Raw genomic sequence first — 6,898 nt, 5'->3', positions numbered from 1 at the left:
TAAAAGAGAGACTATGGCACTTGATATTATGGGCAATAGAGTAAAGAGGCCAATAGAGTGTCCTCCCATTGTATTCGAGGACATGAGAATATGAATCATCGATATAAGTGGCTTTTAAATTTGCACTGCTTTTCCAAAATTATCATTAAGTTGAGGTGGGGTGCATTTTGTTGATGAGGTATCACCTTTTGGCCTCTTTGCACTCAATTATTTTTTGTAAAGTTGAATTTTAAGTGTCCCAAGCCTTTGATGCCTTGGTGTGTGTTAAATCAAGTTCAAAACACAATCAAAATAACTTGTAACCAAAGCACACAGTGCATCTAAGTTTCTTTATTTCCAAGCCCATAGTAGATTTGTATTTGGAGGAATCATAATACTTGAATTTGATGGGTCGAGGGTGGGTCATGGTTCTGGGTTAGTCTCCAACAACTTGCCTTCATTGAAGCTGGTGGACAAATCCTCGATGTTTGAATTGTTGGTACAACATCACCGCTTAGGCTTTGATATCATGTAAAAATTACAAGATGTAATGTATAGAATTTAAGGAAGAAATATAGAGTGCACAACAAAAAGAGAAGAATAGAATCTTCTTTAATTCTAAATAAGTTTATACAAAGATGGATATGTCCACCCATGCGCTTTCACTATGAAGCTTAGATGGTAATCTAGACCCATAATAGACGAAGAACTTAAGGCTCATGAGAAAAACCCTAATTGGGTGAAAGATAGATTGATAATGGCTTTAGAGAGGTATTCCTTGTATAGTCCAGGAAGGCAGTCAAATTAGCTTGTTTGACTTACCATATTATGAACCTTCCCTAGTCGACCAAGGAATATTCTCTTTACCACTAGGTCAAGCATGTTGCCCTCAGACCCTCATTAGGGGGTCACTTCTATGGCCCTTGGATCTCGAAATAGGAGTCCCTATTAACTCCCATACCTCGCAACTCAATGCAATGTGCCTCAAGTTGCACCCATAGGCTAGTCCCACAAAGGTCACCTTTTTATCTTCCGGTCACATACAATTCATGACCCAACTAATATTTGGCCTCACATAAGGCTTCTCCTCATAATGGATAACTTTATAACTTTGAGCACCATGGATCATTGGTGGCACCTTATGAGGGTGGGGCATTGAGCATATCTACCACACATAAGTTTAGTGCTTGCACATTAACAATAGTTCTCATACTATATTATGGGTTTATAGTTCATGTGTGTCATGTATATCATCTTTCTATCCGCGGGGGGTGGGGGGGGGGGGGGGGGGGGTGTTGGTGGTAGGAATGAGCAAATATATTTTGGTCTATGAAGACTTTCATAATCAAATCTTGTTATTGGTGCTTCTATTATTTATCGTAATGTTGTTAATGGGGATTTTTAGTGGACACTACAAGGGTTTAGCCTTGTAGTGGGATACATACATGCATTTTGTGAATATTTTTCAAAATGCTTTTGAGCACGTTATAGTCGTATATAATACTCTGTTAAGAAACGTGCATCTAATTTCATGCATATTTTACAAACAACAAATGCGACATCAAATATAAAAGTTAAATATAATCCATTTAAGAATTCACATGATCATAAGCACAAACTTAAACACAGATCTAAACATTGTCATTTTGCAACTTTAAGGGATTATACACATGCTTGTAAATGTGACAACTCCAACAACAAGGGAGCTATTGGTTCTAGAACCATAGTTGAGCCAAAGTTATGGAACAAGTAACTTTCTTTTTTTTTTTTGTCCCTTCCAACTATGAAATAAGCATTGTTTATACAAATCAAACCCACTCAAAAAAAACTACAAGCAATAATGTAGCTTGACACGTGAAAATATACAACTTGAATATAAGAGAAGAATGAGAAAATGTATACTCCAAACATAAAAAAAGAAGAATTGAGAATTTCTAAATGGTAGACCTTGTTGCACTATCATAAAATACAAGGCTATACATAAAGATTTGGAAGCTAAAACTTTAATCAAATAATAAGACAAGAGGATTTGAAGCTCTCATAGAATGTCATTTTTGCATTCTAAGTGAGCAGCATACATCAAAATTGAATAGCTAATTTTTTGGCTTATGTTACAAACTTAAATAGCTATAATTTAAGATGTTGTATTTGATGCATGGGTGAATCTTCCTCCAATCCCATATCATCGGTTCTGCTACCGTTGTCTAAAGTATTCACTTGATCTTGCTTCCTCTTCTCCCTCTTTATTCTCTTTTGCCTATATAAAAGAGCAAAAGATTATAATAAGAAAATGATTGCAATGTTTAACATAACAAATGACTTAACAAATAGAATACAATATGATGTATCATGGAGAGGAAAATAATAATATGTAGATATAATAATGAATACAGTAAATTATAAATACCTCTTACTATATTGATGTTCCTATGATCTAACGATATTATTGCTCATTGATTGTTCCCTCTATATAGAGGTGATTCCACATTCTTGCCTATTATGTGATGATAATGATATGTTGTCTCTCTAACTTAGTTGGAAGTTGGCCCACGATATCCATCTATAAAATAACATAAAAATGTATCAAAAGATGTAAGTAGTTTTAGAAACACAAAAGCTTGATGAATTAAAGTGATTATACATACAAATTAGCCTCCCATGATGCTAATCCTCTTTATCCAAAGTATAAAGACCCTATTGTTCCATCTAGAAACGCTACACCTCTTTGTATTGCTAGCTTTCAATCCCTTCCATTGTATGCCTCTTTACTTCTTTCCATTTCCCCCTATGAGTAGTAGTAGGATGTCCTAATGAAGGAAGTCCTTGCTCTATCCTTTTTGTATGGGTACATCCACGATGCATCAACAATGACCTCCTATTACCTATAATGATTAGCACCCTATTGCTAGTCTATCTATTTGTAAATCTTTTATCCTCGCGATTTGGAAAAGTTTTATATATAGCATTTATGGTTTCCACCAATAACCTTGCTTTTTGTTAGTCAAAGAAAAAGAAACAATCATTGTATGTGGTGCGCAGATCGGTCGCAGATAGCTCACGTAGTGAATCCCTGAAGGTCCCCAAGAACAATGAACTCTACCTTTTTGCACAAAAAACAATGTAAAAGCATGCACGACAAGAGGCAAGAGGCAAGAGTTCATTGTTCTTGGGGACCTTGAGGGATTCACTACGTGAGCTATCTGCGACCGATCTGCGCACCAGTATGTGGCCTACATGACACGAAAAAGGTAAGCTACCTACACGACATGAGCCTAACGTCAAGACCATTGGACACATCCTTATTTTTTCAAGGATTAAAGAGCACAACTATCTCTCACCTAGCCTATGCACATGCTCGACAAATCTAACAACTAGATATGATTAGAGAATGCACTTGCATATACTCACCATGCTGTAGTTATTGCATCAATAAGCCACATCAGTGATCCACATATGCACTCATTCACTCTCGACCTTACTTTTGTTGTTATCAATGAATGAGAGAAGATGTCGATGATGATGAGCTTGAGGAGATGAAGGGAAGAAGAAAGCTCCACCAACCATGCCCCTTAGTCCATCACACACTCAACACACACACTCTTGGTTGCATTCACAACTCATTAAGAGGATGGGATGGAGAAGAAGGGGAAAGGATGTAAGGAGCTTCTCATTGCCATGTCCCTTGCTCCACACATACAATCTCACACTCTTGCTCCTTCATTCTCACTCAAGACAATAGAGTAGCAAGAAAGCTAAACAGCAAAGTTTGCACACATATGAATAGTTTGTTCCATTAAACACCATATTAGAGAATTCGGGAATCTCCCAAGTCTCACTTTCAAATAAGGGATAAAGATTTGGCCATGTGGCTAAATTTTAACCCATGCTTCAAAGTGGGACTTGGAAAGACAACCTATATAGTAATTAGGGTAGACTCCACTTTCAAGTAAGGGAAAAGATTTGATCATATGGCCAAATATTAACTACATTGGGAATTCCCAAACTATATGAGAATTCCCAAAATTCCTAATATATTGTTAAATTTATTTTTTATCTCTTTTATGCATGACTTCTAAGGTTAGGGCATCCTTATCTCCTTTGGGCATCCTGCCCCCTTTATTGACTACATGATTGGTCTAACCTCCTATTGCATGCACCTAGTCCTTAGAAAAATTGATTAATGCATATCATAACCACATGGTGCTACATATTATTTAATACAATACTAGATTTTACAATAATTTTTGTTCCCCTAAAAGGTTATGGATCTTTCTTGTTTATGGCAAACCATCCAAGATAGAGTATCACCATTCTAGTAGACCTGGCCATACTTCTCTTGGCTTTAGCTTGAGGTACATACCCATGCTTCCCTATGTTTGGTAGGATCTTCGATAGGTAATGAGATCTAGGGGTTCCAACCACTTCATTATTATATTCTCTATTGTCATATAAGTAGCCATAATATGCATAAGGGAAATGGTCTTCTAAACTTGCTTTATTCATTCACCTTGAAGTAAAAAATGACTAAAGCATTGGATCCTTTTATCTATTGGTATCTTTCCATGATATCCTCTAGATTTCTTCATCTTCCTATGGTAGGACCTCGGCGAGGATAGGGTGATTACTTTCTGTAGCTATGCCCTCAGGGTCGTATCATGGTAGTGTATACCTCCTACTTTGGGTCTTGTTCTTCTATTAAGCACTCTTTTGATTTGCTTACATTGGACTTTGGTAGTTCTCAATGGGGGAAGTCATGACTGTGAGTAGCTATATGGCAATGGGGAATGCTAGATGGGGTATTTGAGTTGCAAAAGACCTATTATCTTTAATTTTTGAGCTTCATACCTTTCTTTCTAAGGTGGTAGACGACTATTGTTTGGTTTGCTCTACATTCATTAGGTTGATTTTTTTGATTAGTTCCATGCCTCCAAGGTGCCAAAGATCAATCATACCAAGCCTTGAGCTCTTTTGAGTATTCTATCTATGGGGTGTATACCATCCACTGGTTTGAAGACATGAAGACTCGTACTCAGAGAAAAATATGGAAGCCTCAAAATTTTGGAAGTTATTATGCCTTGAAAGAATCAATCATTGTTGTAAACAAGAATTGGGCACCCTTCCGTGCAAGTTGTAGTCATATTTGGAAGCACTCAACATAGGAATCTGGATTTAAGTGCATGCAAGGGGAGAAGATTGGTCTTTAGTCCAAAACATGGGTAAGATGCCCAAGGGCATAGGGAAAACCATAACACTACTTTTTTGTATAAAATGGTCAAAAAATAATGGAAAAAGGCTATTCATATGTGTGCCAACTTTTGGTTCTTGCCTTTTTGCTTTTGCACACACACAGAGACAGAGAGAGAGAGAGAGAGAGAGAGAGAGAGAGAGAGAGAGAGAGAGAGAGAGAGAGAGAGAGAGAGAGAGAGAGAGAGAGAGAGAGAGAGAGAGAGGAGAGGAGATTTGAGAGCAAGAGAGTGAGAGCGAGGGTGAATGACCAAGAGGGTGAATCCTCCATCTTTTATCGTGCTCTCTTATGCCTTACCATGCTCTCCTCTAACATGACAAAGGCTATACAGAGTTTGAGAACCTAGGAGGTGCATCTTGGATCATGAAGTATGCAATGAGCATCCTTCATCATTGGAGGTATGCTTTGCACACTCACTATAAAAGGATCTTGTGACCATGTGCAGGAGGCTACTTGAGAGGTAGCTGTCGATTAAGTGGTCAAGGCTTCTAAAATAATAGGAGTGCATCCAAACCTCTTAGATACATTGAGTGTGTGTTGCTCAACATTTTGGTTCTGTTGTTGGGACGAAGGATGCATTAACTACAAGGTTGCTTGCATACTTCATTGTTACGGAATAGGAGGAGACACCTGTGCTAACTCCAAATTGTTTCCAAGTAATTAGATTTATGTTTAGTGATTTAAACATGTGTTTAGATTTTATAATTGAAATATTGGGTTTATGAGATATGATTAAATTTATGATGGGATAGTAGAGACAATTTTTAGTAAACTCAAACTTAGGAGCGAAGACCTCTCCTCAAATCCACCATGTGCTCCAGTCTGTAGCACAAAAAGTGTCACAATAGTACCACAAACCACAAAAGAGATTACTGCTAAAAGGACCATGCCTATCCTGACCCAAAATATCAGCTAGCTATCATTGACAAAGACAAGGAATGGGCAAAAGCAACATAAGTCGAGTTGCATAAAGAATATGCCAATGAAATGATCAACCCCCCAGCTTGTCTCACATGCTAAATGCATCAATTCTAGAATAGACATAACAACCAAACGAAATCACAACTAAGCTACCAATAAGTCCACAACCTATGGAACATGAGGTTTCTCTCGTTTCTGATCTAAGTTGATCATAATAAATCTATGACAATAGTGAACCTTTGTAGCATTTGCATCAGCTCAAGTCACCATTTCACTCGGAACCCTACTTAAAGGGAGTCTAATGATTTGGTAAGGGTTAAAAGTGTGGGTTAAAGGCATGAATCCTGGCCAAAATCTCACTTTGTTTCAAAATCTAGCCTTAGTACACCTTTGACCCCAAGTGCTTTAGGGGTCAACACATTTTGGGAAGGAGCTAAGTGACATGTAGTACTCCCTGTGGAAACCCTTGGAGACACTACACATCAAGGCATTGTACAGATAAAAGCTGGTGTGAGCAAAACCATAGCATACTCCAAGCTTGGGCAATCCGCCTATTGAACTAGTGCAATTCAACCTGATTGTAATTGATGGGTTCAAAGTTTGACCATTAGCAATGCTAAGAGATTGGCCAATCAAAATAGTAGGAGTACTAATTAAGGTTGACTTCATTGTTATGAAAGGACTTGACTAGGAATTAGTGCTTAGTCAACCTTGGATGTGCAATGCATGTCTCATTGAAGATTGGGGCAATAG

The sequence above is a fragment of the Lygodium microphyllum genome, chromosome 10, assembly GCF_053477565.2.
Source record: "Lygodium microphyllum isolate KBCC chromosome 10, Lygodium_microphyllum_v1.1.10, whole genome shotgun sequence".
NCBI classification, from domain to species: domain Eukaryota; kingdom Viridiplantae; phylum Streptophyta; class Polypodiopsida; order Schizaeales; family Lygodiaceae; genus Lygodium; species Lygodium microphyllum.
This window is presented reverse-complemented; position numbering follows the sequence as displayed.